Source organism: Dipodomys merriami, unplaced genomic scaffold (genome assembly GCF_024711535.1).
Source record: "Dipodomys merriami isolate MVZ:Mamm:240054 unplaced genomic scaffold, mDipMer1.0.p SCAF_469, whole genome shotgun sequence".
NCBI classification, from domain to species: domain Eukaryota; kingdom Metazoa; phylum Chordata; class Mammalia; order Rodentia; family Heteromyidae; genus Dipodomys; species Dipodomys merriami.
The window spans coordinates 782,601-790,347 of record NW_027206034.1 but is presented as its reverse complement, the minus strand read 5'-3'; the positions used below and the strand labels follow the sequence as shown (position 1 = coordinate 790,347).

At 35.2% G+C, this 7,747-nt stretch overlaps 1 pseudogene; it reads left to right on the top strand.

Moving 5' to 3' along the window:
• The first annotated feature begins 3,882 nt into the window (after positions 1-3,882).
• Positions 3,883-3,980, top strand: LOC138808697 (U6 spliceosomal RNA; annotated as a pseudogene).
• The last annotated feature ends 3,767 nt before the right edge of the window (positions 3,981-7,747 follow it).

The window sequence follows — 7,747 nt, the reverse complement described above, 5'->3', positions numbered from 1 at the left end:
TTTTTCTTCTTTTTTTTATTGTGAAAATATTGTACAGAAGGGTTACAATTAATGAGTACATTTCTTATCAAGCATTGTAGCCTCCTCCTTTGTTTCCCCTTCCCATCCCTTCCCATCCTCCTCCCGCCCCCGCAATCCTCCCCACGCTGCCCCCCCCCACCAAAGTTGTAAAGTTCGTTTTCGACATAACGACTTGTACATCTCATTGTTGCAATGGGTCCACCTGTATCCCTATTTAAATGATTTGTTTTTCCCCTTCCCCTCCACTAATTATACCAACAGCAAATACAGTGAAAGCAGGGATTATACTGTGGGGGACGGACATACAAAGCAACAAAGAAATAATCTTATGAATGTGTTAGTAACAATCACATGAAAGAAAAAAATTTGAATACATATCTTAGGGTTCATTTTCCTAACATCACCTTATCTGACCTTTTCTGCTTGACTCATACATATACTAGATATTGGAAATAAGGTAAACCATGGAACCTATGTTTCTTTGGGCTTGGCTTACTTCACTTAATATAATTTTTTCCAAGTCTTTCCATTTCCTAACAAATTGGGCAATGTCATTCTTTCTGATGGAGGCATAGAATTCCATTGTGTATATATACACCGCATTTTCTTGATCTATTCATCTACTGAGAGGCATCTGGGTTTGTTCCATATGTCAGCTATGGTAAATAATGCTGCAATAAACATAGTCGTGCTGGTAGCTTTAGTGTGGTCTTGTTTGTAAATATTTGGGTAAATGCCCAAAAGTGGGATTGCTGGGTCATAGGGGAGCTCTATGTGGAGTCTTTTGAGGAACCTCCATACTGCTTTCCAAAGTGGTTGAACAAGTTTACACCCCCACCAAAAATGTAGTAAGGTTCCCTTCTGTCCACATCCCCTCCAGCCTCTGTTGTTATTAGAGTAGATCTGTCAGGTTTCTCTGCACATGTATTTTCCCATAATCAGTGATAGGTATCATCATTAGTTTTGCTGGTCTTGGGCTTTAACGTAGGACCTGGGTGCTTTCCCTGAGATTTTTTTACTTGAGGCTAGCACTACATCATTTGGACCCATAGCTGTTGGGAGCCGACAGTAAAACTCCAAGGTCATCTTGACCCTTGTGCTCACTTGAAGGCACATACAAGGACCTGGCTTTCATGAATAACACCAGGTGTCCGGGTTTGCCTTGCTATGTCTGTAGAATTTTCTTTACTTTCTATCAGTTGACCTTGTCTTGTTTCTTTCTGCACCCTTGTTTTTATTAAAGACTTTTCTTGCTTTTCTGCACTATGGTGACCTTAGGTTACCTCTTGACTTCTAATAGTATAAATAAGGAGAGTTAAAAATAAACGGGGCTGCAGTCTTGAGCTGCAGACCTCCCAACCCCATCCTTTGTCTTATGTCTTTATTTTTCCGTCCTCGCCCCCTAAATCAGGAGTTCCTTTCGTTGCCGGCTAGTTCCGGCACATAGCACCAATTCCGGTAGTTAATTGGAAATTAAAATCTCACAGGCTTTCCTGCTCATGCTGGCTTTGAACCATGATCCTCAGATATCAGCCCCTTGAGTAGCCAGGATTACAGGTGTGAGCCACCAGTGCCTGCCTGATATCATCATTTTTAAATGTATGCTTCTCAAAAGTATGATAAAGTGCTAACCTAGTATCTCAGACTATGTCCTTCTTTGGAAGTAGTATTACTTAAAATTAACATGAGAGTAGAGTGGTACATTTATCAGAAATGATCAGCATCCTTAAAAGGAAAGAGACAAATAAAGTGATACATGCAGAGAGAAGATACTAGAAGAAGATATCAGAGTGGTAAAGTGCAAGACAAGGAATGTGAAAAGTTCATGGCCACCACAAAAGCTAGAAATAAGCAGGAGGAGCAAAGTTCTGCTGACACCTTTGACTTCAGCCTTCTAATCTCCAAAACTGTGAGAGTGTTCATTTTTCTGTGTGTGTGCTGCAAGCTGCTCACTTTGTTATCCTTTGTTACAGTGACATTCAACACCAAATATAACCATCTTTACCAGTGATGTACTCTATGAACCAGTTTAATTATATAATAATAGAGGATTTTTTTTTGGTCATGAGTCTTGAACTCTGGGCTTGGATGCTGTCCTTGAGCTTTTCAGCTCAAGGCTAGTGCTCTATCAGTTGAACCACATCACCACTTTGGTTCTCTGGTGGTTAATTGGAGATAAGAGTATCACAGACTTTCCTGTCTGGACTGGTTTTGAACCATGAATCTCAGATCTCAGCCTCCTGAGTAGCTAGGATTACAGACGTAGCTAGGATTACAGACAAGAGCCACCAGCACCTGGCTAATAGAGGATTTTTAAAAGGTAAATTTAATGTAGATTTCTTTTTGATTTTGTTGTTGCTTTTCAAATTGGAAAATAGTTTTTTGTTTTTGTTTTTTTTGGTCAGTCGTGGGGCTTAAAATCTGGGCCTGGGTGCTGTCCCTCAGCTCTTCAGCTCAAGGTGAGTGCTCTACCACTTGAGCTACAGCACCTTTTCCAGTTTTCTGGTGGTTATTGGAGATAGGAGTCTCACGGTCTTTCCTGCCTGGGCTGGCTTGAATCGGTACATACATTTCAATTGTTTGCAAAGTTGGGCATTTTCAGTTGTTGCAAAGTCTTTTTTGGTCTAGATTATTTCTCTTTGCCTCTGTCTTTTTGTCTTTGCAGTGAAATTTTAATAACTTGCAATGCTGTATATTTAGTGGAGTATTACATACAGTTCAGTTTATTGTGCTTACTTGTGACAAAATATAAACCCATTTTACTCATGTTGATGTTGTTGAGATGCATTTTTATTTTACTCCAGCATATTTATAATCTTGTGTCTCTAGCGGTCAGTGTGGCTTAAAGAAATTTTGTTCTGCTTCATTTCAGACTACATTGAATTAACATTTAGTTCAAAGCACCTTAATCACTGTGATGATAAAAATAATGGCCAAGGGAACAGAAGTCAATTAAAATGACAACTTCTACAAACATTATCTTATACAATGATATTGATTTTGGTACATAGAAATTTTGACTGAGCCCATGGACTTTAATATTCTTGGAAATATTTGAAGTATTTTTCCCTTTATCATGGAAATTGTTACCACTTTTGTTTAAAAAATACATGAATTATTCTTCTAGTTTCCTTTTAGAAATAGATTTGTGCCTCTATTCAATGCTATTCAGATAGACACCTCTGACAAGCCATATTATTTCTTCATGAAGTTGATTTGATGCAATTATATGTATGTTTCCATATTTATGTTGTGTTTAAAGAAGAGGCATTATGAAATTCTTGGGATGTATAGACTTGTCATGGTTTAACTAGGATGCTATTGAAAAGTCTATCATAGCTCTGTCACAACTATCTGCTTTAATATCCACCACACTTTTAAGACTTCTTTAGCTCTCTAATTTCTTCTTCTTCATCTCTTTCTGTCTTGATTTATTGGGATAATATAAAGGTGAATTGCTGATAAAATTGTAGATTTGGTTAGAATTCTTAGATGACTTCATTTATTAAATACTCTTCAATGAACACATGGTAATGGTAGGAAGAGAGGAAAGAAGACAAGTTTATATTATTTTAGGGATGGGCATCAGCAAAGTGAACAAGTGCTCCCAGGGGCCACAGCATGAACAATTTCGCATTTATTTATTCTCTTGTAAACTATAATCAAATATATGTTAGTAATTACATTAATATATAACAATGTAATATATAATATGGAATAATTACATTTGTTAGAGATTGTATTTATTTGATTGTATATGTTGTAGAATCCATTGCTGCATATTGTAGAAACAGTAAAGAAGGGCTGACTAGAGCATCAACATGCTGAAGGCAATAGAAAGCAATATCAACTACTTGCTACAGCAACATATACTGTATACTAAGATCAAAATGATGCAGAGATTAGCATGTCTCCTGTATAAGGATGACAAACAAATTGCTAAAGCATTTCATATTTTAAAATATTGCAAGTGTATATCTATATGGCAAGGAAAGGAATAATAAAATGTGTAGAGCCAAACTCTCTATTTCTAGAAGTCTGGGACCACTTAGAATATGAAGAAATGCCTATATATACTTTAATAGCTCCTAAGAGATTATTGTTTGTCTCCTTAGTCCATATGTAAGGAACTCATTTAGTGTGCAGAGCAGTTTTGTAGTTGTAGGAGATATTGTGAGATATTTAACAGAGTCCAGTTCAGAGTTTGATGCAGCATATCAGGAAGGTTCTAGAAAATACTAGAAATATGCAGAGGAGGAAGGAGCTGGAGTGATAGGAAAATAGTTAAAGGAAAGCTATTTTTCAGATCCAGTATCCTTTGAGTTCACACCTTACTTTGATTTTTATGTGTAGCCATGTAAAAGAGTTCTAGCCATGTAATATTGTCAGTCCCATGATATGTGCTATTTTCAGGCCTCATCTACAAAACTCTCCTAATCATTATCCTTTCTCTTCTTGCACTAGTGACACTGGAAGCCAAATATCAAAGTTAAGCAGAATCCGTGGCAGAATCTGTATTCCTACATCAAGAGAAGAGCTGCTTGACTATCATGAATACCTAATTTGGACTTTAGGAGAGAAGAAACAAACTTTTGTCAAGCCACTGATTTTTTAGTTTTGTTCTTCAAATCACTGTTATTATCATTATTTTTTATTAATTTTGGTTTATTAGTCAAAACAATATACCTTTCTAAAATAAAACTCAGTATATCATGTTAACTGTCATGAGAAGATGAAAAGAAAAAACGTCCCCACCCTCACTTCCCCACCTTATCCAAGCTGATGTCATAGTTGAGAATAGAATTGTAGTTACTAGAAGTTGGGGAGAATAAGGAGAATGTGACCATAGAGGAAGGCTCAACAGTAAGTACCAACTTACAGTTAGGATCAAGAAATTCTGATGTGCCATTATGGAGATAGGTGATTTAGATGATGAGAATTTATTGGTTATTCCCTGAAACTAGAAGAAAATAGTCTGAAAATTTTCAGCAGAATAAAATGTTTGTTTTTCTGCCACAGAAGCATATGTTTAAGTAATAGAGAACAAGAGTCTGGAAAGTAGGGTGCAGCAAAATATAGACAGTAAAGACGTCCTGGAGTCAGAATATAATACAACTGGTTAAACTATAATATTGAGCAAAAGGATCAAAAAGTTAGTTGTCTCAGTTTATAGAGCCTGAAGTAAACCTACTGAAGTGTAAAGGTAAGGAGAGTGGTAATATGTCTTAGGATAAGAAAGATTTGTTATTGTTTCTGCATTGGTGGAAGTGACAATGGATGGGGTGGAAAAATTGTGGTTGAGGTCAGAGTGGAGGCAGAGATTTCTTTCCAGGAGAGGCTAGTTGAACACGTGAGCTGGTGGTGCTGGTGATAAAGGAATAGGCTGAAAAAAATGAGCCACGGGAATGTTGATGACTGTGGGAGCACTGAGGAAAGGGAGAAGCTGGAGATAACTTTTAGGTCTATACTTTAGAGCAGTGAGTGTTCCTTTGCCACATGAGTTTGAGGCATACAGAAAAGGAAAGAAATTACCATAGTATCTAATATGTTCTACAAAGATAAAAAGAACAGTTAACATCAAACTACAGCAGCATTCCTCATGTTCACAAATCCATTTTGTCTTCCTAGGTACATAAACTATATTTTCAATCCTTTCTTGGAGCAAGGTAAAATAATATGGTTAAATTCTAGACAACAGCACATAGTTGTAAATGGTATATGCAATTTCCAGCTCAATCCATAAAATCCTGTATTTTATTCCCCAGCATCTGTTCTGTGGCAACCTTGGAAACTACATATTCCAAATGTTAAACTGCAATATGGAAGAATCCTGTCTCTGTAAGTCACCATTTAGACGAATGAGAGCTTTCCTGAATAGCTATGCAACCAACTGAACTATGACTTAAAGTACAAATTAATATTTATTGTTTTAACCATAATGAACATAGTGTGTATTTAACCAGAATAGCCAATGACACAAATACTTTGTTATTAAGCAACTTTAAGTTTAATGTAGCATCTGTTTAATGGATGGGCTAGCCCTAAAATCAAACTTCATTCATACTCTGGTGGAATAACCCGTGATATCACAGGTTATTGTTCCAATAGGATTTTAGAACCTTTTCCTGTTTATTCTCCTATTTTTCAATCTTAGTTGGTAAATTCTGGTGGTTAGATTTTAAAATAGAAAACTTGATGGTGTATTTTGTCTATTACTTTCTTATTTGAAAAAAATCCTTTAACTGGTAAAAGAGGCTTAAAGTATAGATCTTATTTTACAATATCTTGTCTGATATACTGCTTGGTGTGTTAACAAATATAGTTTAGAGCCTCTCTTATTTTTTCTTTATTTGACAGCCAGTAAGATTTCTGGTACTGTTACATTTATGACTTCATAAATTGGAAATGTGGTCAGAAAGAGAAAACCATTATCACTTAGGAACTCATTCTGCAACAAGATTTTTACCCAAGATTTCATTGGAATTATGGTCTATATGTAGAATCTACCTTGATGGTTTAATGTTGAAATCTGAAGTGAAAGAATTAACTCTGAATGTACTTTTGAAACCTCATTATTTTCATCATAGATTGAGTAATAACAGGCAACATTCTGATTATAGAAACTAGGTAGAAATGATCTCTGTAAACTAAATTGCTAACCTTAGTTTATTTCACTTAGTGTATCCATTGAATGAAATTTTGGTGTGCTGGAAAGTGGCAGTTAAGATACAGCTTAAACATTTTCCCAATATGAATCTGTATTACATTTGTGATTTTTGTGCTAGTGGATATTGAACCTGGTATCTTAAGCATGGTAGATAAGCACTGTCATTAAGCTATATCTCTAATCCTATATATATATATATATATATATATATATATATATATATAAATCCTTTATATATATATATATATATACACAAAGATATATGAACATTTAAAACAGAAGCAACACAGAAGTGTATAGAAGTGAAGTGCATCTCAAAACCTATCAATAATAAAGAACTGTTAAAATTCTGAAGCAGATTTTTATGCCTTCTTTATTTCCATACACAAAATAGTCCTCAGACATATATACAAACACACACATAAATAGAATCAAAATACAGATGTTTGTAATTTACAATTTTACTCACAAGCCTGAAATGTGGTTGTCTCATGTCTGTAAAGAAGAATCACTTTAAAAACACTATGAAATAATCTTTTATAGAAAATACAATAATATAACTAGTGTGGAACACTGAGGTTTCTAGTTTTTCACCATTGTGAGAAATACTGCCATTAACTAATGTGTATATATTTGGGTTTTTGTGAGTAGTGTAAATTGCTATGGTGAATTTGCTTGGAGGGAGGAAAACACATTTAATATTTCTAAATTTAATAGTATTGGAAAGAGTGTATCTATTATGACCAATGCATAGGAAAGGCAGTAGAGAGGATAATGCCTACTATTATAGAAACTGAAATAAAGAAGTCCATGAATGAATTTGTGCTGTTTCTAAAAGCTATTCTGACTCCTGTATTCCAATGTTAGAGTCTGTATTCCAATGTTAGTCTCTGTATTCCAATGTTAGACAAGATTTCCTGATACACAGGAAATGAAACTAATATGTAAATGTAGTATAGGTAGAAAGACTAGAAAAGATTTTTGTTGGAGTAAGACAACTGCATAACTTGTTTGCATTCAGTCCTCTTCTCTTACTCTGAGATGATCTTGTGGAATCTG